The following is a 27,587-nucleotide window of genomic DNA, read 5'->3' on the forward strand; positions in this document are numbered from 1 at the left end:
CATCAGCTAACAGTAATCCTGGGGCTGATGAGCACGACGGTCTTTTCTGGAAATTTATGTCTGGAAAACCCGGTCGTGACAGCGTATCACCTTTACAATGTCGATCGCCAGATCGATGAGCCACGAGCTTGGAATGCGGAACTCCTCTACCCCCTTTACACTTGAATTCTCACTCGAATGAGATGTTATAAGAAAAACTTTTGTTGTCTATTTATCAAAGACAAGAGTGTTACAATTTTTTCCTATAATTGTTGTCGCCTTTGTTTGCGTGTGAAATCCCCCAGTGGGTGGCTTAGCTGCGAATCCGTTTCGCCTAGTTTGTAAAAAAATCCTACCAAGTAGTGAGCCAGACTCCCACTTGGAGGCTTAGCTGCGAATCCATTTCGCCTAAGTTTGTAAAACAAATCCTACCGAGTGGTGAGCCAGACTCCCACTCGGAGGCTTAGCCGCAGCCCAGTGCTCGCCTAAGTGTTTGAAAATCCTACCGAGTGGTGAGCCAGACTCCCACTCGGAGGCTTAGCTGCAGCCCAGTGCTCGCCTAAGTATTTAAAAATCCTACCGAGTGGTGAGCCAGACTCCCACTCGGAGGCTTAGCTGCAGCCCAGTGCTCGCCTAAGTGTTTAAAAATCCTACCGAGTGGAGAGCAAACCTCCCACTCGGAGGCTTAGCTGCAGCCCAGTGCTCGCCTAAGTATTTAAAAATCCTACCGAGTGGTGAGCCAGACTCCCACTCGGAGGCTTAGCTGCAGCCCAGTGCTTGCCTAAGTGTTTAAAAATCCTACCGAGTAGAGAGCAAACCTCCAACTCGGAGGCTTAGCTACAGCCCAGTACTCGCCTAAGTATTTAAAAATCCTACCAAGTGGCGAGCCAGACTCCCACTCGGAGGCTTAGCTGCAGCCCAGTGCTCGCTTAAGTGTTTAAAAATCCTACCGAGTGGAGAGCAAACCTCCCACTCGGAGGCTTAGCTGTAGTCCAGTACTCGCCTAAGTTTGAAAAAATCCTACCGAGTGGAGAGCAGACCTCCCACTCGGAGGCTTAGCTGCAGTCCAGTACTCGCCTAAGTTAGAAAAAATCCTACCGAGTGGAGAGTAGATCTCCCACTTGGGAGCTTAGCTGCAGTCCAGTACTCGCCTAAGTTTGAAAAAATCCTACCGAGTGGAGAGCAGACCTCTCACTCGGGGGCTTAGCTGCAGTCCAGTACTCGCCTAAGTTTGAAAAAATCCTACCGAGTGGAGAGCAGACCTCCCACTCGGGGGCTTAGCTGCAGTCCAGTACTCGCCTAAGTTTTTAAAATCCTACCGAGTGGAGAGCAGACCTTCCACTCAGGGGCTTAGCTGCAGCCCAGTACTCGCCTAAGTACGGAACACATCCCAATCTGCAAGGACGACGAGGTGCAAATCGACTGCTACCTTCTCCTTCGGAGCTGCACCACAAATACAAAGTTATTTCGAGTGAAGAACAAGTTCCACTCGACAGATAATTCATGAAGATATTCAACGATAAATCAAGTTCAGATAAGATCCAAAGGTCCTAGACCGCAGATCAAAGTACTCGAGCCTCCAGCTCGACAGAGTTTAACGGTTACAAAATCCACTCGGCATTCCGAGGCAAATTTAAAATGAAGCATAAAAGTTTTTATTCCTCAGGCAGAGGACTGGAAGGGGCGACGAACTCGTCCAAATCGATCCCGTCTGCAATGCGAGTGGCCGCAGCGATGAAAGTCTCCATGAAGTCTTGAAAGTTGTGCTTCCTGGTATTGGCAACTTGGATGGCGGCCAACTTTTCTTCTCGCGCCTCCTTGCAGTGGACGCGAACCAGAGACAGAGCGACGTCAGCGCCACATCTAGCAGAAGATTTCTTCCCTTCCGCCACTCGACCTGGGACTTCATTCAGTCGATTCATCAGGGACTCGAGGTCATTCTGAAGCGTCGTCCTAGGCCAGAGCGACGTGTCGATCCGCGACATCGCAACCTTCAACCGAGCAAGATAGTCAACAACGCCGGCAACACGAGATTCCAGTCGGAGCACGTTCATAGCAGCCTCATCCTTCACTAGAGAATTGATGGGGTCCAAGTCTGTCTCCACTCGACTGGTCTCCTCTTCGAAGTTCTGGAAGAATTCTGTAAACACGATTCAAGGATAAGTCAGTGGCTCTACACAGGTTTGGTAACTGCAAGTCAATCGGGCCGGAGTAATTACCCTCGAGCATGACGAACAGCTTCTTGGCGAGTCCACCGAGATAAGCCTCCAGATTGTTCCTCTTCCCCGCCAGTTCACTTGCCTTGTCATTCAGAGCTATATTGCCATTCTTCAGACGGCTGACCTCTTGATTAGCCGCGTCGAGAGTAGTTTTCAGCCTGGAGTTTTCCTTTTCAAGAGTACCGACTTAAGCCAGTTTTTCTTCAGCAAGCTTCGTTTTGTTCAGGGCCTCCTTCTGCGCTTCGGCAAGGTCTTGATCCTTCTTATTCAGAGCCTCCTCCATTTTGTCTGCGAAACAGAAAGTGAGATCAACATCGAGGACGGCCAGAAAGAAAGGACAGTCGACAAAAGCTCACCAGCCATACCTTTTGCTTCGTCCCTCGCCTTCTGCAAGTTCTCCTGAGCAAGCTTCAAGTCAAGGTTCAGCTGGATCTGTTTGTTCTCCAACTCAGTGTAGCGAGCCACAAGTTCGCAAGATTTCTGCAAAAAATCAGTCGACAGACATCCAAGATAAGTTGCTTCCGAGTAACCAAGAGACAATGATGGCGTTTCTAAGACTACAGCCGAATGAAAAACATTCGACAGTATTATCGGGGACTACACCCAGTGGGTGCACTCAGCGTGCCCCCACTGGTTCAACCAAAAAAATCGACTGCCCGCAGTCGACCATGTACAGTTCCATTCGACATGGCCTAACCAGACCGAGTGAAGAAGTTCAACTAAAGCAACACAATATAAAGACTACAGTCGACTGCCAGCAGTCCACCGTAGTCTCTGGGACTACACCTAGTGGGTGCACTTAGCATGCCCCCACTCATCCAAAAGATTAATAGACACACCCAGTGGGTGTATAGATATAAAGATCTTCGGAAAAGAGATTCTTCAGATAGCATACCCTAACAGAACAAGCGGTGAATCGACTGACCTAGACATTGCTCTAAAGAGCTGAACTCGCGTCATAAGCTGCTTGGCTGGCTTCCTGAACCACCTTCACTTGCTCCATCATGATCCCCGCCTGGCGTATAGCTTCTTTAGCGGCACCCACTTGGTCCTCAGGGACGTGGTGTGTGGAAAAAAGCGAAGGCAGATTTGCAGTCGACGTCGAAGGCCAGACACTTGTCAGAGGTACAGCGAAGGTCACAGAAGCCCGAGTGGTATCACCACCCTCCCGGACTACGGCCTCAGGCGCCGGAGTAGTTTGTGGGGTCTTGCCAGCCGGCACCCTCCTGTTCCTTCGCGCCCTCAGCGGCACTTTGTCGTCATCATCAGGGAGGTCAATGACATGAGGAGGAGCCACAAGAAAAATCCAATCGACCAGAATTATAAGAAATCGTCAGTCGACTAAAAGTAGAGCATCAGTAATCGTACCGGGGTTGGAGGTAACAGCGTCTTCCATCTCTTGATCATCGTCCTTGGCGGAGATCTCCGAGGTGGCAGCACTGCGAATTTCGAAAGTCAGTCAGCTTATTCAATGAGTCGACCAAGAGTCCGTCACGTTCAACAAAGGAAAACAAATTCTACTATTACCCAGAAATGGTGGGGACAGTCATCTTCATCTTGGGCAGAGCCTTGGGTGCCTTGGACGGCGTCGCACGCGGGTGCTTGGGAGCTTTTTCTGTCGGCACTAGAGATGAGGTCCGAGGGCGCTTCGACGACTGCCCAACAGGGACAGTCGCCTTACCACGTTCCCGCGCAGGGTCGTGTGTAAGCTTGGATCACCGTTCCGAGCGGGGAGGTTTGACTTCTTCCTCCTCCTCTTCACTGGAGTCGTCATCGTCATCCCCCTCTCCTTCGCCATCAGATTCCCACTCTTCTCTCTCGTCTCCACTTTCGCCTCCGCTCGCCTCTCCTTCCTCGGCCTGCTCCTGCTCCATTGGGTGTCGAGTACATCTCAGTAATGGCCTAGAGGGATAGCAAACAAGACAAAAGTCAATCGACTGATCCAAAGAGAACAAATAAAGAAAGCAAGATCACAGTCGGAAACGCAAGGTCAGACCTTGTCCACTTCGTATGTTTGGTCGAGTGGAGGAATCCTCCTGGCTCCTCGGGGCTTGTCCTTGTTCCCTGTGATACTCGACAACCACCCTTCCAACATCTCGTCAGTGACCTCCTCTGGGTCAATCCGAGTGGTGTCTTCGAGACCCGAGTACAGCCACATCGGGTGGTCACGAGCCTGAAGCGGTTGGATGCGCCTCTGAAGGAAGACTTCCAACAAGTCCATGCCAGTCACACCCTCGCGGACAAGCTGAACCACTCGACCGACCAGCACCTTGACTTGCGCCTTTTCCTCTGGTGTCACTTTCAGAGAGGCAGGTTTTTGCGCTCGATTCAGAGAAAAAGGGGGAAGCCCAGTCGACTGTCCTAGGGTCACCTGGTCTTTACAGTAAACCAAGTCGACTGCCACCCGCGGACTGACTCGGTAAAAGTGATAGACGGAAAGGAACTTTTTCCCCTCATCTGGATCACCAGGCACCCGCACAGCTGGATCACCTGCGTCCGTTCGTCACTCGACTTGGCCTTCTTGACCGACTGAGAGCGGCAAGTGAAGATGTGCTTGAAGAGTCCCCAGTGGGGGCGGCAACCCAAGAAGTTTTCACACAAGGAAACGAAAGCAGCAAGATACACAATAGAATTGGGAGTAAAGTGATGGAGCTGCGCTCCGAAGAAGATCAAGAAGCTCCGGAAAAAAGGATGAGGAGGCAGAGAGAATCCGCGATCGATATGGGTGGTGAGGAGGACGCACTCACCATCAAGAGGCTGGGGTTCGACTTCTTTCCCCGGGAGACACGCAGATTCGTGGGGAATGAATGCCCCCTCGACCAGATCATCGAGATCATCCTGCCGAATCGCCGACAGCATCCAGTCGCTCTGGATCCAATCCTTGGGCAGAGCAGTCCTCGAGGAAGATCCGCCCCGAGCGGACTTCTCCCCTTCCCCTGCACCGCTGCCTTCTTCGCGTGCTCCAGAGCCGACGTCTTCTCCTTCATCATCGTCGCCAGCAAAGCTCGAACAGACCTACGGCACCAAGGTGAGAGCGGAGGTGGTGGAGGATCTTATGAAGGAAGGGGGAAAAGTGAAGGCGCACTGTTCGGGGGTCCCGAGCCGGCAACTTATAAGAGGTCGCTTCCGAGTGGCTGACTGGTAGGCCCAGGCAATCCCGTCAAATACCGCAACAGGCGCTCGCGCGGTACATGGTGAAAAAGGTGGCACGGGGATCGAGGAGCTTCCGTCCTATCCCATCCGATTACTACGGCCGCCCCCGTCTCGCGCGCTTCCCGAAATTCAAATCCTGCAAAATCCGCGGGCCGCAGAACAACTCGTCAAACAGAAGATCCCTTTCACACTGTCACTCGGAACTTCACAAGTAAAGAAATTCACTTGACAAGAGGACAAGAATGGATCAAGGCGACTGAAAGAAGTTGACGATGTCATCCATGACAATTGATCCAAAACAAGACGTTCATATAACATGAAGAACCGGTCGGAAAGATCCCCAACTCCTTCCCCACTCAAACCTCGATCCATTCGGGGGCTAATGATGAAGCTATGTACCTAGGGTAGGGGCATGGACCTGTCCTAGGTACCCTACCCAAGGACATTCCTAGAAGAAGTCACCTTTCAATCGACTTGGAGGTATCCCACTCGATGGATTCAAGACACTCGACCACGAAGCAATCACTCAACCAAGATCCAACCACTCAACTGCCAGGAGATCTAAAGTCACCCTGCACGCAAACGGTCGGTCATTAAGTAGCTTTTATGGTCATCATAGCACTTTATTAGGGGCGTTACCAGTAACCCCCAGTCTTAATGTACTTTAAACCCTGCATTACTGAGGGCTGGAGGGGCCTGGAGAACTCTTTATAAGCCACCCCCTCCTCAGTATCGAGGGTTCGCACCCCTGTTATTCATACACACATAATTCAGTCGACCGCCTCTGGGCACCGAGACATAGGGCTTTTAATTCCTCCGAGAAGGGTCTGAACTCATAATCCTCGTGTGCTTACAACTCCTCCATAGCTAAGATCTAGCCTCTCCATACATACCCCCTACATCATTGTTAGAGTTAGAACCACGACACCATGGGTTTGGCTCGAGTCGGTTATCCGATGCATCCCGCAGGCGGTACGCTCCACCAGTCAGGACTTGGTCAATTATGAAGGGACCTTCCCACTTGGGCTTGAGTTTGTCCTTTTTCTTGTCCGGTAGTCGTAGAACAAATTCGCCAACGTTGTAATTTTTGGCCCGTACTTCTCTGCTTTGGTATCTTCGAGCCTGCTATTGATAGAATGCGGAACGGGCTTTTGCCACGTCACGCTCCTCCTCCAATGCGTCCAAGCTGTCCTGCCGATCGAGCTTGGCTTCTCTTTCTTCGTACATGCGCACTCGAGGTGAGTCATGAATTATGTCGCAAGGGAAAACTGCCTCTGTGCCGTACACCATAAAGAATGGTGTGTATCCGGTGGTGCGATTCGGCGTGGTCTGCAGCCCCTAGAGTACGGAGTCGAGCTCCTCTACCCAGTGCGTGTTAGATTCCTTGAGGGATCGCACTAATCTATGTTTGATGCCGCTCATGATAAGACCATTTGCACATTCGACCTGGCCGTTAGTTTATGGGTGATAGATGGAAGCATAATCGAGCTTGATGCCCATGTTTTTGCACCAGAGTTTTACCTCGTCGGCCATGAAGTTCGTGCCATTATCAGTGATGATGCTGTGGGGAACGCCGTAACGGTGTACAACCCCGGATATAAAGTCTATCACTGGTCCGGATTCGGCCGTCTTAACAGGCTTGGCTTCTATCCATTTGGTGAACTTATCCACCATGACCAGTAAGTATTTTTGCTTGTGGGTTCCTCCTTTAAGGGGTCCAACCATGTCAAGCCCCCAGACCGCGAAGGGCCAAGTAATGGGGATAGTATGGAGGGCGGTGGGTGGCATATGGCTTTGGTTTGCAAAGAGCTGGCAACTGGTGCATCGTTGGACTAAGTCCTGAGCGTCTGCCCGGGCCGTCGGCCAATAAAAGCCTATACGGAAGGCCTTGCTTACAAGGGACCGGGCTGTAGCGTGATGACCACCGAGTCCGGCATGAATTTCAGCCAGGAGGTTCTGCCCCTCCTCTTCGGAGATGCACCTTTGAAGGACTCCGGTAGTGCTTTTCTTATAAAGCTCTCCCTCGTGGACTCTGTAGGCTTTGGATCGCCGCACTATGCAGCGTGCCTCATTTTGGTCCTCGGGGAGTTCCTGCCTAGTAAGGTAGGCAAGGAATGGTTCTGTCCACGGGGTGATGATGGCCATTATTACGTGGGATGAAGGTGTTATCTCATTGGCAGAGCCTCCGATTGTGTCAGAATGTTCGGTGTCGGGCAGTGCGGTTGGGTCCCGGCTATTATTGTTCGGCTCCCCTTCCCATGGTACGGATGGCTTGAACAACCTTTCCAAGAAGATGTTGGGGGGACTACGTCGCGTTTTGTGCCGATGCGTGCCAGGACATCTGCCACCTAATTATTTTCCCGGGCTATATGGTGAAATTCAAGCCCCTCGAACCGAGCTGACATTTTTAGGACGGCGTTGCGGTAAGCTGCCATTTTTGGATCCTTGGCATCGAAGTCTCCATTTATTTGGGATATTGCGAGGTTCGAGTCCCCGCGCACCTCTAGGCGTTGGATGCCAATGGATACTGCCATCCGGAGACCATGTAAAAGGGCCTCATATTCGGCTGCATTGTTGGAGTCCGTGTACATAATCTGTAGTACATATTGAACTGTGTCTCCTGTGGGGGACGTCAAAACGATGCCAGCCCCCAGTCCAGCCAACATCTTGGAGCCGTCGAAATGCATGATCCAATTTGAATATGTGTCGTACTCTTTAGGGAGTTCGGCCTCCGTCCATTCTGCGACGAAGTCGGCCAAGACTTGTGACTTGATGGCTCATCGTGGCTTATAAGTTATGTCAAACGGGAGGAGCTCAATGGCCCATTTTGCAATCCGGCTCGTTGCGTCACGGTTGTTTATAATATCGTTAAGTGGTACTTCCGAGGCTACTGTTATTGAACACTCTTGAAAGTAGTGTCGTAGCTTCCGGGATGCCATGAATACCGTGTACGCAATCTTTTGATAATGCGGGTACCGTGATTTGCAGGGAGTGAGGACAGTGGACACATAATAGACCGGCTTTTGAAGGGGGAATTTGTGTCCGTCCGCTTCTTCTTCGACGACGAGCACTGCGCTTACAACCTGATGTGTTGCTGCAATGTATAATAGCATTGGTTCGCCAATGTTTGGCGCAGCCAGGACTGGGTTTGTTGCTAGTATGGCTTTTATTTCGTCGAGTCCGACCATGGCTGCATCCGTCCATTTGAAGTGTTCGGTGCGCCGAAGGAGGCGGTAAAGGGGTAAGGCCTTTTCTCCCAAGCGGGAGATAAAGCGGCTTAGAGCCGCCACGCATCCGGTTAACTTTTGTATTTGTTTGAGGTCCTTTGGGATATCCAGTTGCGACAGAGCTTGGATCTTGGCTGGATTTGCTTCAATTCCTCTACCGGATACAATGAAGCCCAAGAGCTTTCCGGCTGGAACGCCGAAAACACATTTTTCCGGGATGAGCTTGATGTCGTATGTTCGAAGGTTATCAAATGTGAGCCTCAAGTCGTCTACTAGAGATTCAACATGTATTGTTTTGACGAACACATCATCTACATATGCCTCCACTGTTTTGCCGATCTGGCTTGCCAGACATGTCTGAATCATGCGCTGATATGTTGCGCCGGCATTTTTGAGCCCGAAGGGCATCGTGTTGAAGCAGAATGGCCCGTATGGTGTGATAAATGCCGTTGCGGCTTGGTCTGGTTCTGCCATCTTGATTTGATGGTAGCCAGAATATGCGTCGAGGAAACACAACGAATCGTGTCCTGCGGTAGCGTCGATAATTTGATCGATGCGGGGGAGGGGGAAGGGATCCTTTGGGCAAGCCTTGTTAAGGTCTTTAAAATCAACACACAGGTGCCAGGATTTGTCCTTCTTTGGTACCATCACCAGGTTTGCTAGCCAGTCCGGATGTTTTATATCTCTGATGAATCCAGCCTCCAATAGCTTTGCTAGCTCCTCTCCCATGGCCTGTCTCTTAGGTTCGGAAAAATGTCGAAGAGCCTGTTTGACAGGTTTAAATCCTGTTTGGATATTTAAGCTGTGCTCGGCCAGCCTGCGTGGGATTCCCGGCATGTCTGAAGGGTGCCAGGCGAAAATGTCCCAGTTCTCTCATAGGAACTCGCGCAATGCGGCGTCGACATCAGGGTTTAACTGTGCCCCGATGGAAGCTGTTTTATTGGGGTCCGTTGGATGGACTTGGAATTTCACTATTTTGTCTGCCGGTTTAAAGGAGGTGGACTTGGATCTTTTGTCGAGTACCATATCATCCCTATTCACCGTAGAGCGCAGTGCAGTCAGCTCCTCAGCCCCTAGGGCTTCGGATAGTGCCTCGAGGGCCAGTGCGGTTGTCTTGTTTTTGGCGCAGAGTGCTATGTCCGGATCACTAGCGAGAGTGATGATCTCGTTAGGCCCGGGCATCTTAGGCTTCATGTACCCGTAATGGGGGATTGCCTGGAAGATTGTAAATGCTTCCCGCCCTAGCAGAGCGTGATAACCGCTGCTGAACGGAGCCACCTGGAATGTGACCTCTTCGGACCTATAATTATCCGGCGTGCCGAACACCACATCTAGTGTGATTTTTCCTGTACAGCGCGCTTCCCGACTGGGGATTATTCCTCTAAAGGTTGTGCTGCTTCGCTCGATGTGGTTCCGGTCTATTTCCATTTTTTGAAGGGTCTCCTCATAAATGAGGTTTAATCCGCTACCGCCGTCCATGAGTACCTTGGTAAGACGAAAGCCATCCACTATTGGGCTGAGGACCAATGCGGCTGGTGCTCGGGCTGTTCGGAATTTAGGTTCATCACTGGCGTTAAAGGTAATAGCCGTGTCACTCCATGGGTTTATTGTTGCTACTTGGTAGACTTCGGTATGGCTGCGGAGTGTCCTTTTTCGCATATTATTTGATGCGAAAGTCTCGAAGACTGTTAATACCGTATTGGTGTATCTGGGGTGGCTTTTTGTGGTCTCCGGAATTAGGAGATTTTCGCTAATTTTGGCCACCTGCCGGAGTATCCAACATGCTCTGAGGCTGTGAGTTGGTGTGGCGTCCTCTGTACTGTGAATTTTACAGGGTCCATTAAGCCATCCTTCCAGTACGGTTCCATGCCCTGTAGAGGGTTTTTGCTTTTTAGTGCTTGATCCGGGTGACTGGTGATGATGCACCCTTTTATTTCGGACTGGGTTTGTATTCAGGGCCGGATTGTCCCAAAATTTTATTTCGGTTTTCCAGCGCTTTCCATCGCACAGTACTTTCGTACAGTGGATGCCAAGTTAGTGAAGCGTGTAATATCGCGGCGACTTATGGCGTTGAGTATTCCCTTGTCCCTGCAATTATTGCAGAAGATTAAGATTGCGTCTTCCTCGCGGCAGTCCCTTAGCCTGTTCTTAACCAGGAGGAATCTGGCCCAGTAATGATGTACTGTTTCATCGGGTTCTTGCCTGATTTAGGATAGATCGCTTATGTTGGGGTGGGTGGGTGGAATTAAATACGAAGCCTCACCCCATCTAAGGCTCAAAGGCCGAGGGATTTCCAAACTCGAAAATTTGGATTCCTGGATGTTGTCTAATGAATCCAGCCCGTCACCTGACTCTAAGTTCAGGTCTTGAGTGACATCCTCCCCTCTGCGGGTATCCGGCTTGGAGGGATCGGGAATCCGGACGTAGAGAGTCCTTAAAATAGATGAAGGGTCGCCGCACTGTCCCTCTACCACGGCAACGTGATGGGTGACTTGGGGAGAGTTAATTACTCTCAGATCGGTTTTAGGCCCAATTTGGTCGTAATCCGTAGCGACTCCCAGGGCGGCGAAGCGATCCAAGAGCTCGTTTATGGAGGAAAGCTCCATTGGATCTAACTGCTCGGCGAGTTCCGAGCTGACATGAAGATTGTTTTCGATGGCTCGAGAGGTCATCGTCGGCGCAGAAGCCGAAAAGGCGGTCATAAGAAAACCACCTAGCCGGAGGGTTTGGCCGACAGCCAAAGCTCCCTTAGCAACGGTGTCGTCTTTAAAGACGGGGCGAGGCATCCTTCCTAATGGCGACGACACAGAGGAACTCTCAATGAAAGCACCAATGTCGGTGTCAAAACCGGCGGATCATGGGTAGGGGGTCCCGAACTGTGCGTCTAGGCCGGATGGTAACAGGAGGCAAGGGACACGAAGTTTTACCCAGGTTCGGGCCCTCTCGATGGAGGTAAACCCTATGTCCTGCTTGATTAATATTGATGATATGGGTAATACAAGAGTAGATCTAACATGAGATCGAGGAGGCTAAACCCTAGAAGCTAGCCTATGGTATGATTGTTGATGTGTATGTTGTCCTACGGACTAAAACCCTCCGGTTTATATAGACACCGGAGAGGGTTAGGGTTACACCAAGTCGGTTACAATGGTAGGAGATCTTCATATCTGTATCGCCAAGCTTGCCTTCCATGCCAAGGAAAGTCCCTTCCGGACACGGGACGGAGTCTTCAATCTTGTATCTTCATAGTCCAGGAGTGCTGAAGGTATAGTCCGGCTATCCGAACACCCCCTAATCCAGGACTCCCTCAAGACCCCTCAAGGATCAAACCCACAAAAACGACCTTCAAAGGCGTCATACCAGGTGTAGAGGCCCATTGCACAGGCTCAGTCACACTGGAAGTGGTCTTCGGATCCCTAGATAACTTTTGAAGCGAGGAGTTAATCTTCGATATAGTCCCGTTCCGCAGCGGTATCATGCACTGCTCGGGCAAGCCACATTTGCGAGATTCAATGAGGTACCGCATTATGCACACCTCAACCTCAAGATGCCAGGACCTCGGGGGGTCATCACAGTCAATGGAAACACAGAGCGCTCTCTCCGTACGGAGGAGCACACTGCGGCCCTCGTAGCAGAAGCGCAAAGCAGCCTCTTAGGGCAATCCACCAGTTCGGCGATTAAAGACCCGGACACATTCAAGCGCGCCCGAAATAATCGGCAACAAGACTGCCTGGCATGTTCCGAGCTCGCATAGCAATGCGGCCCCCACCCCAGTCCCAGCCAAACGGCGAAATCCGTGCCACACGTACACAATTACGCATTAAAAATACCATGGGCATAGGTGGGGAGGGGGGCACGACTACGGCATGCCCCAAGATGCGGCTCAACCGCACTAGGGGCTTCCTGCTTTGTTATTTTTCTCTTTTTTAGGACTTTAATCTCTGGAAACCCCGTCCGGCAGTACGGTTTCCGGACACACGATGCAACAACCAGGGAGGCAGAAAGCTACATCGCACCACGGAACTCCCAGGTGGTCTCTGACAACGAGTGAAATACCTGCTTTACATACCATTCCTTAGCTTTCCCTTGGAGGGGGCATGTCAAATAGTCCTACTTTTTAATTATCGCACTACTTGTATCATTCTGCTTTAATGCACCTTTTTGAATAAACAATGCATAGCGCTAGACTATTATCGCATTCTCTATTCTTCTTATATATATGTTCATTCATGACATCGAGCACCCATACACTCTGGTACGGCCAATACGCTAGGGGCTTAAGCATACCCCATGATATGGCATGAGAAGTCCAAACACTTTCGACAGTGCGACACCCCGAACTTATAGCATTATATGCATCAGCTCCGAATCATATCTTGGGTCAATAGTTGGGTTTTCCTGGCTCCCATTTTTTCGTACCTTACGTTCCGCTATATCGGCTAAGGTAGCACTGGGAGAACTACTACGATTGTGCCCCGGTTCAGCTGGGCTAAGCACCTTAGTAGAGAAAGCTAAAACTGACTGTCATGATAAGGCGAGAGCTGTTCGCTGTTCGAGAGGTTTCGAGTCCCTAAAGACTTATGCCGCTTAGAGCGAGGAGTTGGTTTTGTCCGGCTTAAGACGTGTATAGCGCCCCGAATTCGGCCCTCTGAATACTAGGGGCTTCGCCAAAATTTAAAATTGTAGAATTCTGCGGCTAAGTGAGAGTGATAAAGCATTATAGTCCGGTTGACTTGTTCGTTGTGCTGAGCACCTCCCTCGAAGGACCCCACAATGGGAAAAAGAGTGCTCAGGTTTATCCTGAACACCCCAGCACTCGGGGCATGGGGGCAGAAGCCGACGACTGGCCATCTCTTAGATTTGATAAACAGCCGCACAGAAGGTATTATTTTAAATTCAAACAAGCGTTGCATAGCGCATATGAACAAGTTTTCATAATACAGGATCACACGAGCAAGTTCATTAAAAAATTACATCTTTTGCACACTCGTCCGCCACAAGACGGGCACCCTTCAGGACACCCTCATAATACATTTCGGGGTGGCGATGCTCCTTGCCCTGCGGCGGCCCCTCCTTCACCAGCTTCTCAGCGTCCATCTTGGCCCAGTGCACCTTCGCACGGGCAAAGGCCCGGCGTGCACCCTCAATGCAGACGGACCACTTTATGGCCTCCAGCCGTGGGCAGGCATCCATAAGCCGCCTCACCAGGCCAAAGTAGCTGGTGGGAAGGGAGTCGCCAGGCCACATCCGGACTAGATGGCCCCTCATGGCCTATTCAGCCGCCTTGTGTAGCTCGACCAGTTGCTTCAGCTGGTCGCTCATAGGCATCGGGTGTTCGGTCCTAGTATACTGAGACCAGAACAGCTTCTCCATCGAGCTTCCCTCCTCGGCCTGGTAAAACTTCATGGCATCCGACACGCTGCGGGGCAAATCTGCGAATGCTCCTGGAGAGCTCCGGACTCGGGTAAGTAACAAGTAATTTACTTTCACGTGCTTGCTTTGCATATTGAATGCCTTACCCGCCGCTATCTTCCTCATCGCCTAAATCTCCTGGATGGCCTTTTGGGCTTCAGCCTTGGCATTCTTTGCGCTTTCGAGGTCCGCAGCAAGCTCAGACTATCGCGTCTTCGAGTCAAGCTCGAACACCTCGTGCTTCGTCATGAGAGCTTGGAGCTCTTGCTGCACCTCGCCCACCTGTGCCTCTTGCTTTTCCCGCTCGGTGCGCTCCATGGCCACTTTGTCTTCGTCCTCGGACAACGCTTGCTTTAGGGTTGCCACTTCGGTCGTGGCCCCTGGCACATTCATGATGATCTTGTCATTTCGCAACCACATTTTCTTTTATATATATATAGACAAGGTATTACTTACCTTTGTTCTCCTCGAGCTGCCTCTTGGCAAGGCCGAGCTCTTTCTCGAACCCCTCGAGGTCCTGCTTCAGTGCGGCGACCTCCGCAGTCAGTGCGTCAGAGGTCAGTAGCGAAGCCTGCATACGCATACAGTCATTCTTATATTTGACTCCTGCATATATTATTTGATCCTCTATTCGGCTTTTCTTTGTGAACACCAAACAGAGCATCAGGGGCTACTGTGTATGCGGTAATATTTTTCTATATTTTAAATACTTACCTCAAAGCCTTTTAGAAGGCTGGCACAGGCTTCAGTCAGTCCGCTCTTGGTGGACTGAACCTTCTTGATCACCGCACTCATAATAGTGTAGTGCTCTTCGTTGATGGAAGCCCCGCGAAGCGCTCCCAGCAGGTTGTCCGGAGCCTCTGGATGGACAGAGGTCACCGGCACGGGCGTCTTGCCCCTTTTGGAAGGGGGCCGCCTCCCGAGTTCGGAACCACTGGAGGTTCCAGCGCGGTGTTAGGCTGAGAGCCGAACTTGGAGCCCCCGGGAGCCTTGCTCCCTTTGCTCCTAGAGTCCGGAAGGTCGCCTTGAGGCGCCTCCGGGACTGTCTCCCCGCGGCTCGGTGCCACCTGAGACAGTACCTCGGCATTGTCCGTAGGGCAAGGAGAGGTGGCGGTTGGAAGTGTATCACTATTCATGTCCGACGGGTCCAAGGAACCGTCTGACGATGATACATCGGTACGGGCTTGGGGCAGACTGCATAATCATATTCGACGTTAGGAGAAGCAGTGCGGCAAAGGTATGCTATGAGTTACTCTGGTATCTGAATACTTACGACTTCGCCAGGGGCTTGGCCCTAAGCACCCACTCGTCTCCGCTGTCGGCGGCGGTGGTGGAACAGTCCGGAAGGAGAGTCCTTCCCTTCTTGGACCCTTCGACCTCCCCGGTTGGGGCGGCCTTCCTCTTCTTGTCTCCCCCGGCTGGAGGGGGAGAGTCTTCGTCTTCCTTCTCCTCGTTTTCGTGGGAGGAGTGCGTCTCGGAGTTATCGGACGATGAGTCCGATACCACCTGGCACCGGGAACTCTTTCGGGTTCCCTTGGCCTTCTTCTTGGTCTTATCCGGCACCTCATAAGGAGCCGAAGTCTGCATCTCCGTCAGGACAGCGTCCGCAGGGTCTTCGGGCAGAGGGGCCGGATAGTTGATCTGCTCCGATGTCTTCACCCAGTCCTGTCAAAGGAATGGGAGCTCAGACCCCGCACATGGTTAAGCTATGGGAAATAAATACCCTGCCAGATGTACAGAACTTACCGGATTCGCATGGCGCTTCGCGCTTAGCCCGCGTTCCTCGGTAAGAGAAGGAGGGACCTCGGCGCCCTTGAACAGCACCCTCCAAACGTCTTTATGCGTCATGTCGAAGAGCTCGCTGAGAGTCTGGTGCTGGGCTGGGTCAAACTCCCATACGTTGAAGTCCCGTTGTTGACACGGGAGGATCTGGCGGAAGAGCATGACCTGGACTATGTTGACAAGCTTAAGTTTCTTGCTTGTCATGTTCCGGATACACTTTTGGAGTCCGTCCAGCTCCACCAATGAATCCCAGGACAGGCCCTTCTCCTTCCAGGAAGTGAGCCGCATGGGGATTCCGGATTGAAACTCGGGGGCCGCCACCCAGTTAGTGTCGCGCGGCTCGGTGATGTAGAACCACCCCGATTGCCACCCCTTTATGGACTCCATGAAGGAGCCCTCGAGCCATATAACGTTGGGCATTTTGCCCACCATGGCTCTGCTGCATTCCGCTTGTTGGCTGCCCACCACCTTCGGCTTGATATTGAAGGTCTTCAGCCATAGGCCGAAGTGGGACTGGATGCGAAGGAAAGCCTCGCACACGACGATGAACGCCGAGATGTTGAGGATTAAATTCGGGGCCAGATCATGAAAGTCCAGCCCATAATAGAACATGAGGCTGCGGACGAATGGATGGAGGGGAAACCCCATTCCGCGGATGAAGTGGGGGAGGAAAACCACCCTTTCGTGAGGTTCTAGGGTAGGGACGACCTGCCCCGCGGCAGGTAGCCGGTGCGCGATATCCGCGGCTAAGTATCTGGCTCCACGTAACTTTTTGATGTGCCCCTCTGTGACGGAGGAGGCCATCCACTTGCCTCCCGCTCCGGGCATGTTTGGAGAGAGTTGAGGAGGAGGATCCGGACTTGGGCGCTGGAGCTCGAGTGCGCGAGAATGGATGAGAAAGGAGGAAGAAGGAGTAGGTAGAAAAAGGTGAGATCTTATCCCTTTATAAGGGCGGACTAAACTATGCACCTCCACTAGCCTGGTAAAACTCGCTTATCCCCCAAGCGCCGTAATTGATGGCACGGTTGGGTTACCCATGTCCGTATTGATGAGAATCCCGTAATAAGGGGAGCACGATCTCTGCTTTGACAAGACGTGTCAAGAAACCGCCTCGCGTTATGTGCAGGTCTGGTTAAAGAAAAACGGTTCAAATAATTACCGGGCCGTGGCGTGATGTCATGATGCCAAAACATGTCAGATGATTACATTTGTGGTAATATTATTCTCTCTACGGTGCTATGTGAAACTTATTTTGCAGGGTCGGACACTATCCTTGTATTCAAATTCTTCCGTGGTGCATTCGGAGGAGGAACCCGCCTTGCAATGCCGAACACAACACTGCGCGCCGGACACATCGTCATTGAAGCCTAGTTCAAGGGCTACTGAGGGAGTCCTGGATTAGGGGGTCTCCGGACAACCGGACTATATCCTTTGGCCGGACTGTTGGACTATGAAGATACGAGATTGAAGACATCGTCCTGTGTCCGGATGGGACTCTACTTGGCGTGGAAGGCAAGCTAGGCAATACGGATATGTATATCTCCTCCTTTGTAACCGACCTTGTGTAACCCTAGCCCCTTCCGGTGTCTATATAAACCGGAGGGTTTTAGTCCGTAGGACAACATACAATCATACCATAGGCTAGCTTCTAGGGTTTAGCCCCTCCGATCTTGTGGTAGATCAACTCTTGTACTACTCATATTATCAAGAATAAATTAAGCAAGACATAGGGTTTTACCTCCATCAAGAGGGCCCGAACCTGGGTAAAACATCGTGTCCCCTGCCTCCTATTACCATCCGCCTTAGACGCATAGTTCGGGACCCCCTACCCGAGATCCGCCGGTTTTGACACCGACAGTCGCCTACTCCAATGCGGATTGGGCCAGCTTCCCGGACACTCGACGCTTTACCTCTGGCTACTGTATCTACCTTGGACCGTCGCTCATCTCTTGGTCGTCTAAATGACAACCTACAGTGTCCCGCTCTAGCGGCAAAGCAGAGTACCGACCGGCGGCCAACACCGTTGCTGACTGCTCCTGGCTATGACAACTTCTTCAGGAGATGGATGATGAAATGTCACACGCCACTCTCGTGTACTGTGAGAACGTCTCCACTGTCTACCTCTCTGCCAACCCCATTCAAAGGCATAGCTGGGCCTCAGGCTACCAGGGCCATGGCCCGGGGCGTGGGGAAAAAATTAAGCCTATATTTTAGAAAATTTCAGAAGTGGCCTGGGGCGTAGGCGCGGCCCAGCCCATCACTTGCCCCCCTCGTGACCAAATCGAACTAGGAGGAACCCTACGCTATGCATCTCGCCGTCGTTCAAGCAAGAGAGAAGCCGAGCAAAGGCCACCTGCCGGCGGCGATCTCATCTGCCCTGCCGCACCCTACCGCTCATCCCGCGACCTAGCCCGGCCTATTGTCCAGCCATTCCACCGTCCAGGTCCAGCGACGCCGCACCTACCGCTCGTCTAGCAACCTTGTCCTGCCTCCGGCCTCCCGCCAGGCCGCCACCGTCCGGCCAGCCGGCCAGGTATTTCCCCTCTGCCCAGTGCGGGCACTCCCAAGTCCGAATTACTTAAGTTTGAGAAAGGAGGCAGTCAGGCAATAGATAGTATGGTATCTGAACTTAAAGCATCAAATCAAATGTTTTTGCTCTCTGAACTTGAAAGGATCGAGAAGAGGTGTCTAGAGGGGGGTGAATAGACTCTTAACAAAGAAAAGTAGCAGTTTTTAATTTCTTTAAGTTGAGATAGAGTTTTAGCACAAGTTTAAACATTCGGAATACATTTCAAGCAAGCATGACAAGAGTATATGAGCAGCGGAAAGTAAAGCATGCAAGTTGCAATAAAGTAAAGGGATGGGATTGGAGTGTGCAAACGCAATTGGAGACACGAAGATTTTTGGCGTGGTTCCGATAGGTGGTGCTATCGTACATCCACATTGATGGAGACTTCAACCCACGAAGGGTAACGGTTACGCGAGTCCACAGAGGGCTCCACCCACGAAGGGTCCACGAAGAAGCAACCTTGTCTATCCCACCATGGCCATTGCCCACGAAGGACTTGCCTCACTGGGGTAGATCTTCACGAAGTAGGCGATCTCCTTGCCCGTACAAACTCCTTGGTTCAACTCCACAATCTCATCGGAGGCTCCCAAGTGACACCTAACCAATCTAGGAGATACCACTCTCCAAAAGGTAATAGATGGTGTGTTGATGATGAACTCCTTGCTCTTGTGCTTAAAATGATAGTCTCCCCAACACTCAACTCTTTCTCACAGATTTGGATTTGGTGGAAAGATGATTTGATTGGTAGCAACTTGGGGAAGCCTAGAGATCAAGATTCATATGGTTGGAATGGAATATCTTGGTCTCAACACATGAGTAGGTGGTTCTCTCTCCGAAAATGAATACTGGAAGTGTAGGCACGTTCTGATGGCTCTCCTTACTAATGAAGGAAGGGTGAAGGGGTATATAGCCTCCACACAAAATCTAACCGTTACACACAATTTACCAAACTCGATGGGACCGAATCAGAAAACTCGGTCAGACCGATTCAGTTCAAAATGTGAGCGTTAGGATTTTCGGTGGGACCGATGTGCTAGGGTTAGGGTAAAACCTCATCTCAGTTTGACCGATTACACAGACTCGTTGGGACCGATTTTGGTAATAAGAAAAACAAAGAGTTGGTCAGACAAACTTGGTGGGACCGATTGCTTATCTTAGTGGGACTAAAATAATGCAACAAGCAACAGAGAGTTTGCAAGCCCATCTCGGTGAGACCGGGATCCCATTGGTGAGACCGAATTGATTAGGTTTCTGGCACTGGCTATGTCAAATGAACTCGGTGGCGCCAGATAGATCAAATCAGTAGGGCCAAGTTTGACTTTTGGTTTGGGACATATGTGGATATGAGAAAGTGGTTGAGGGCTTTCGAGCATATCACTAAGCACTTTGAGCAAGCAAGCCATTAAGCAACACCTCATCCCCTTTTAATAGTATTGGCTTTCCTATGGACTCAATGTGATCTTGGATCACTAAAATGAAAATTTAGAGCCTTGAGCTTGAGCCAATATGTGTCCTTAGCATTTTGACGGGATTCCACATCCTTTTGTCCATGCCACTCCATTGTTGAACTCATCTGAAATATACTAGATAAAAGTATTAGTCCAACAAGAGATATGTTGACATTAATTAGCAAAACCACCTAGGGAGCACTTGTGCTTTTAGAACTTGATGCTTCAAATTACTATAAAGCACTGATTCCTAATATTTGTTCCAATTAACACAAAGACCGAAAATAAGATGAACAAAAGAGCCAGGACAATGACATTTTTTTTCAACCACAAAGCATTTATTCCATAGTAACTGAAACATGCCCTTCAACTTGAGCAAGTGATGATGTTCCTTGTGTCGCAGCTCAACTTAAGCCTGGTGATATTGAGCTAGACCCTGGTAAGAGAATACCTATTAAGAATTTGGATCCCAACATTAGAGATCTTGCTAGAAGGGAGTACATTAGTATGGGCCCTTGCCAACCAAATGATCATAAATATGAACGGAAATGGGTAGGAAAAGGGTTTAGAAGCTTTCATGATTCTTGGTACAAAAATCATCATGGCTGGTTGGAATATAGCGTTGATAAAAATGCAACCTTTTGCTTTTATTGCTTTCTATTTAAGCAACCAAGAGCTGACAACTATGGTGTTCAAGCATTCACTAAGAATGGGTTTAAGAATTGGAAGGATGGACCTAAAATTCTTTATGAACATGTTGGTAAACATGATAGTGCTCATAATATGTCTAAACAACACTATGAGGCTTTCAAAAATCAGAGGCTAAATGTGCCACATGTGTTTGATCGAGGTACTCAGAAGGACGAAGAAGAATACAAAGATCGTCTCTTGATTATATTGGGTGTTATCAAATTTTTGCTGCTACAAGGTCTTGCTTTTCGTGGACTGATGAGTCTACTAGCTCAAAGAATAAGGGTAACTTTAAAGAGTTGTTGGGCTGGCTCATAGAGAAAGACCGAGATGCATGATAATTATTTGGGGATGTAGGAGCGAACCATAAGCTAATTTCACCCGAGATACAATTGGACTTGTGCAAGGCTTGTGCAGAAGAGACCACCAAAACCATTGTTGATGAAATTGGAGATAGAAAATTTTCCTTACTTGTTGATGAGTGAGTGGCTATGTGTTTGAGGTCAGTGCCGTCGTGTGTATTGTATGTGTGTATTGTTGTGCATATATTTTCTGAAAGTTATTATATATTAATCATGCAATTGTGTCTTATGTAGGCATCTCAACAGCCAAGGGGAGGTGATTGAGAGGTTTATTGCAATCAAGCATGTTCCTGACACATAGGCAACTTCACTCAAGGTAGTTTTGGATGGTATATTTGCTACTCAGGGCTTGTCTATGTCTAATTTGAGAGGGCAAGGTTATGATGGGGCTTCAAATATGAGAGGGGAATTTCGTGGTTTGCAAAGATTGATCTTGGAGGAAAATCCATATGCTCATTATATAGACTGCTTTGCCCATCAATTACAAATAGTAGTTGTTGCTGTTGTAAAGTGTTGTTCATCAGTAAGAGATTTTTTTGAATACACTAGCATGGTTGTCAACATTGTCAATGCTTCATGTAAAAGACATAATCAATTAGCCCAAGAGCAACATGATGTGCGCCAAGTGGAAGCCTGGGAACTTCCTGGGGGGAAAGGAAAAAACCAATTAACTAACCTTGTAAGACCCAGTGATACACGGTGGGGGTCACATCATAGGACCTTGTGTCGACTTATTTCTATGTGGATACCAGTTCTAAAGGTATTAGAAAATTGGTACAATGATGCTGATAATGTTGCACAAAGAACCTCTGCTGGTGGGTTGATAAAGCACATGGAAACATTTGAATTTGTTCTCATATTGCATCTTATGATTAGATTATTGGGCAGGACTAATGATCTATCACAGTGGTTGCAACAGAAAAAACAACATATTGTTCGTGCCGTGGGATTGATTAAAACCACAATGGACAAAATGCAAGAGATAAGGCATAATGGTGGGAATGAGCTCTTCCAAGAGTGTTGGGGATATAACTATTAGGAATGACCCGCCCAAGAGGGGCCGGGTTATACCTATGGCGATTCATGAATCCCCAGACAGCTCTGGAAGATGGCGGTTCAGTTAAGGGCCCAAGGCCCAAAGGCGACTCAAGGACCATAGAGATAAACCTCCATACGTACTTAACTTGTATTATAAGGCAGGGATAATTAGAGACTGAGCCGAACACTGTTTATGAGCCGGCCGGTACTCTCTGAGCCACTGGGCGTCGACCTCTGTATATAAAGGGACGACCCGGCGGCGGTTCAGGGCAAGTAAGATCAGATCGAAAGCTAGGTCAAGCGGATTCGCTCCCTAGTAATCGAAACATAAGCAATACCACCCCAAACTGGATTAGGCCTTTACCTTCACCGCAAGGGGCCGAACCAGTATAAACCCTCGTGTCCTTTGTCCCGTTTTAACCCCTTTAAGCTTCCTAGTTGCGATGGCTTCACGATTAAGTTCTTTCGCTAGGACATCTACCGTGACAATTCCATGACAGTTGGCACCCACCGTACGTGGGGCCTGCACACGGTGGATTTGAGTTCTTGAAGGGCAGCTTTGATGGGCTCAAGGGATACGCTGTGGGTCGGATGATCAAGAGTGGCCGCGGCAAGCTCTACATCAATCACGCAGGCTGGGGCCCCGACGCCAGCTCAATTGAGTACGGGTACCGGGTCCCCTTCGGTGGAATCCACCTCTTCACCGGTCAGATCGGCGAGCCGGGCCCTGAGTCAGACATCTACACCGACATCGTCGAGACGGCTCAGCGTGTGAAACCCGCCCGGGCTCAGCCCGCCATGAAGCGTGCCTTCATGGGGTGCATCCATGGAGGGGAATTTTCTGAAGGATCTGTGCCTGGCGGTGAGACGGCCATCTACTCTGATGGTGAGTCATCCACAGGTGAGACAGACTCGTTGTATCAACAGCAGGATGGCTGGCTTGGGGGCTGTTCCGATGGCAGCAGTATTTCGGACCCCTTTGAGCCGCCGAGCAGAGCGGGGATCTTCATGGCTGGCACGCAACCTATTCAAAACTCTACGGCTGCGGCAGCAATAACCTCCGGGTTAGCGGCAGCTGGGGCAGGAGGCCCTGTGTGCCCGCCGGCTCAGGTGCTGATGTAACTCATGGATAGGATGACAGCCTTGTTAACCGCCGTGGTTAATCCGGCGGATCAGGCTCAACATGATGCAGAAGTGGCACGGTTACGAGAGGAGGTAGCACAAGCCAAGGAAAACCTAGCGGCGGAGGACGTCAGGATGGCCACAGAACGGGCGGCTTTGGATGCTCGAGCTCAGCAGATTCAATCGGAGGCTTTCCAGCTTATGATGGATCTGAACGCATCAAATGAGGTCATGAGGAGAAGGCACCAGAAGGCTCAATCCCGCCTGCCTCTGACTTATGATCCTAGAAACCTCTTCCGCACACCTGGTGCAGGCCCCAGTAACCCGCCGAAGGTAAACCGGGTTGCAACACCCGGGGCTCGGACGCTGGTTCAGCCACGGGTGATGGAACCTCCTCGTATGGATACTACTCCACCCCATTATGTACCAACACCACCAGGTCATTATTCTAACCCTTTGGACAACATGATCGCTGCATCGGCATGATTGGCAGCTCTCCCGGTGGAGGGCGATTCTCCGACGGTGATTGAAACCCGAAGGGTCAGCGAACATCTTCAGACGGCTCTAGCGCAGCAGGAGGCATATTCTTATAGTCGAGACAGGGTTCATTCGACCCCTCGCCCAAGCCGGAGCCCGAGTTATAGCAGGCACATAGATTCAGCAGCCGTTTCAAGCAACGCCTGGTGCAGTGACCAGCCATGCAGGCATGACCCGACGCGTGATGGAGCTCCTAACTTGGTTCACCAGGATAGGATACGCCAAGAGGCTGAGCAGGCGGCTCAGCGGGCGGCTTACCAATCTTTTCTGGTTTATCCGACGACTTCTATTGAGGCAAGAGTGACCACGAGGACTGGAGGTGTCCCTTGCTTGGTACCGGCTCTACGTAATGAGCGTTTTCCCAAGGATTTCAAGGGGCCTCGAAAGGTGCCTAATTACACGGCCGACTTATAGCTAGGGGCATGGATTGAAAGCTATGAGATGGCCATGGAACTACTGGAGGTCAGTGATGCGGCAATGGCTAAGTACTTCATGATGATGTTGGATGGAACGGCCCGTATTTGGTTGAAGGGGCTGCCACCTAATTCCATTGGTTCATGGGCAGAGTTAAAAGCCCGATTTATTCAGAATTTCAAAGACACATGCAAGCAGTCCATGTCAATTGTGGATTGGACTAATTGTAAGCAAGAGGAAGGTGAGTCCATGACCCATTGGGTGCGCCGGGTCAAAGCCATAATACATTCATCTGATAAGATGGATGCCGGCTCTGCAGTCTTAATGTTGGAGAAAATTGCCATTTTACACCTCTAAAACAGAAGCTGGGGCGGCTCAAGCGCGATTGTAATGACATGGGCCAGCTAATGGCGGCTCTAGTCAAGTACGGCGACTTTGATAGTACCAAGTATCCCGAGTCTTATGATGAGAAGACAGGGAAGGGAAAGAAGAACGGCAATGCCAAGGGTCATCAGCATAACCCGGCGAATCAAGGAGGCAATAATAAACGTAAGGCTGACGGTAGCTCGGAGTTTGTGGTTAACACCAACTCGCAGGGCAACAATCAACGACGTAAGGGGAGACCACCTCCTCGGTCTGGCGGGTCAGGTCCCACTCTTGAGCAGCTGTTAAATGAGCCCTGTCCAAGGCACAGTACTCAGCAGAAACCAGCCACTCACCTATGGAAGGACTGTACGATCATGAAGGCTTTCAAGAACTCTAAAATGTTCGACGACAATCATGGGTCGGGCGGCGGCTTAGGTGGCGGCGGTTTTCATGGCCCGGGCGGTGGTTCAAATTTCAACTGATCCTTTCGCTCTCCCTCGTATTGATCAAATCATTGATGCTACGACGGGTTGTGAGTGTTTGAGATTTTTGGATGCTTATTCTGGTTATCATCAGATCAAGATGGCAGTTAAGGACCAGGAGAAGACGGCTTTTATTACTCCATTTGGAGCCTTCTGCTATGTGTTTATGCCTTTTGGGCTTAAGAGTGCCCAGGCGACGTATCAACGATGTGTGCAGAACTATCTTCACAATCAGATTGGGCGCAATGTTCATGCTTATGTGGACGACATTGTGGTGAAGTCCAGAGAGAAGGAGACCTTGATAGATGATCTTAAGGAAACTTTTGATAACCTCCGGGTCTACATGATGATGCTTAACCCGGCCAAGTGTGTTTTTGGAGTGCCAGCGGGCAAGCTTTTGGGTATTCTGGTTTCTAACAGAGGCATCGAGGCTAACCCGGAGAAGATCAAAGCAATAACTTCTTTGGCTAAGCCGGCGTGTATCAATGATGTTCAGCGTTTGGCGGGTCGTATTGCTGCTTTAAGTCGGTTCATAAGCCGGTTAGGTGAGAAGGCCATACTGCTGTATCAAATGATGATGAACATAGACGACTTTGTCTGGAGTGATGTTGCTAACGCTGCCTTTGAAGATCTGAAGAGACAGCTCACTGAGCCGCCGGTCCTTGTTGCTCCTATTGATAAGGAGCCATTATTGTTATATGTGGCTGCTAACACACGTGCTGTCAGTGTGGCCATTGTAGTAGAGCGCAAAGAGGCTGGCAAGGAATATCCGGTTCAACGGCCGGTTTACTACGTCAGTGAGGGTCTTATTGAGTCCAAACAGAGATATCCACATTGGCAGAAACTCGTTTATGGGGTGTTCATGGCAAGCTGGAAGCTTAAGCAATATTTTCAGGGTCATCCCATCACCGTGGTTAGTTCTGCTCCTTTAGGAGATATCATTCAAAATAGAGAAGCCACAGGATGAGTCAGCAAGTGGGCCATTGAACTTGGGCCTCATGGTTTAAAGTATGAGCCACGTACTGCTATCAAGTCTCAAGCACTGGTGGACTTCATCAATGATTGGACAGAGCTGCAGATGCCTGAAGAGAAGCCGGAGTTGTTTTAGCTTCCCTTCGAGGTGACAAATTTTGTTATGTGCTACGGTTGATGTTTCCCTGTACTAACAATGCAGCTGAGTATGAGGCCTTGCTCCATGGTATTTGGATGGCTAAGGAGATGAGCTTGATCCGGGTAAGGTGCTTTGGCAACTCAGATTTGGTGGCTCAACAAGTATCAGGTAAGTGGGATTCCAAAGATCCTCTCATGGCGGCTTATCGTCGTGAAGTTGATGCCATTGCTGGACACTTCAAGGGTTACCAAGTGGAGCACATTGATCGCAGAAAGAATGAAGCGACTGATGCTTTAAGCCGGCTGGGGTCTCAGCGTAAGCCGGTGCCACCTAACACTTTCTTAGATATTCTGCATAACCCTTCTGTCAAGTTGCCTACGGAGGAAGACTTGGCTGTTCCAGAACCGGAAGCACAATTGTTGGCGGCTCTTCATGTCATCCTAGATTGGACAGTGCCATATTTGGCTTATATGATCCGAGGCGAGTTGACTGAGGATGAAACCTTGGCTAGACAGATAACCCGACGGTCTGAATCAATGACAATTGCCAATGGTGAGCGAGGGAGTCCTGGATTAGGGGGTCCTCGGACAGCCTGACTATATCCCTTGGCCGGACTGTTGGACTATGAAGATACAAGATTGAAGACTTCATCCCGTGTCCGGGTGGTTCTCTCCTTTGCGTGGAAGGTAAGCTTGGTGATTCGGATATGTAGATCTCCTCCCTTGTAACCGACTCTGTGTAACAGTAGCTCCTCCGGTGTCTATATAAACTGGAGGGTTTTAGTCCGTAGGACAACATCAATCATATCATAGGATAGCTTCTAAGGTTTAGCCTCTCCGATCTCGTGGTAGATCAACTCTTGTAATACTCATATCATCAAGATCAATCAAGCAGGAAGTAGGGTATTACCTCCATCGAGAGGGCCCGAACCTGGGTAAACATTGTGTCCCCCGCCTCCTATTACCATCTGCCTTAGACGCACAGTTCTGGACCCCCTACCCGAGATCCGCCGATTTTGACACTGACATTGGTGCTTTCATTGAGAGTTCCACTGTGTCGTCACCATAAGGCTTGATGGCTCCTTCGATCATCGGCAACGATGCGATCCAGGGTGAGGTTTTCCTCCCCGGATAGATCTTCGTATTCGGCGGCTTCGTACTGCGGGGCAACTCGCTCGGCCATCTGGAGCAGATCGGGAGCTACGCTCCTGGCCATCAGGTCAGGTTTGGAAGCTTGAACTATACCGCCGACATCCACGGAGACTTGATCTTTGACAGATTCGAACCCATGTTAGGTGCGCCGCACAGTCACGATGAGCATGATTTAGCTCTGCCATCGGACAGTGTTCGGGAGATCACACCTGTAACTACTCCAGTCCTCAATCCGGAACAGATCGCGCCGTCTGAGGACGGGTGGATGGACCCCGCCATGGAGGCCGCACACTCAGCGGCGATAGAGCCGAACGCTGACTTCACCTCCTATGAGACCTGTGTTGCCGGACACCCGGATTCGTCCCCGGCCACAGACTCCAAACCGCTCGCGTCCGTGCCCATCCAATCTGATTGGGCACCGATCATGGAGTTCACCTCCGCGGATATCTTTCAGCACTCACCCCTAGGCGACGTGCTAAACTCATTACGATCTCTCTCCTTGTCAGGAGACCCTTGGTCGAACTA

At 50.4% G+C, this 27,587-nt stretch overlaps 1 pseudogene; it reads left to right on the forward strand.

The window, feature by feature from the left end:
* LOC147976456 (uncharacterized) overlaps window positions 1–21,687 on the forward strand; it is a 39,756-nt pseudogene extending 18,069 nt beyond the window's left edge.
* Window positions 21,688–27,587: the final 5,900 nt, after the last annotated feature.

The sequence above is a fragment of the Triticum urartu genome, chromosome 4A (genome assembly GCF_056163025.1).
Source record: "Triticum urartu cultivar PI428250 chromosome 4A, HENAU_Tu73, whole genome shotgun sequence".
Classification (NCBI taxonomy): domain Eukaryota; kingdom Viridiplantae; phylum Streptophyta; class Magnoliopsida; order Poales; family Poaceae; genus Triticum; species Triticum urartu.